Source organism: Penaeus monodon, chromosome 25 (genome assembly GCF_015228065.2).
Source record: "Penaeus monodon isolate SGIC_2016 chromosome 25, NSTDA_Pmon_1, whole genome shotgun sequence".
NCBI classification, from domain to species: Eukaryota; Metazoa; Arthropoda; class Malacostraca; order Decapoda; family Penaeidae; genus Penaeus; species Penaeus monodon.
This window is the reverse complement of record NC_051410.1, coordinates 8,558,539-8,559,096: the sequence shown is the minus strand read 5'-3', so window position 1 is coordinate 8,559,096 and position 558 is coordinate 8,558,539.

Below are 558 nucleotides of genomic sequence, written 5' to 3'. Positions count from 1 at the left end.
AATCGGGGGGAGGTGGTTACGTGGCCAGAACAGCGGGATGAGGAGCGGCTTCGAAGCACCGTCATTATAACGTCTTACATCATACTTTATTGAGGCTTTACTGTAGGTACGGGGAGAAAAAACTTTTTATTTCATGTTATCAGGAGTGTGATAATGCCGAGTCGTCTTCTTTGATAAACAAGAAATTATATGATAACCAGCGTGGTTCACCGTTCGTCGGAGGCACGGCTACTTTCTCTTACTCTGACGAATTGGTATATAAAAGCGTTCGGATAATCGAAGGTACGTACCATGCAGTTAACCGGATCCCCCCGACTAGGATGTGTCTAATTATCTCAACTCTTTATTAATTACGGCAAATTGAGACAGCGGGCATTATCAAGGCCAAAGGCGGATGTCCCGGTCATGACAATCCCATCACGTCGCGTTAGTAAGGTCGGTCTCCTTATACGCCTTGCATGGTAGTATGACCCTTCGGACAGTACGTCGCTTGGGTTGTTTTGTTCCCATTGTGTGACTGGAAGCTACTGTACATCGCTGAAGTTTGCCCAGGTCGAA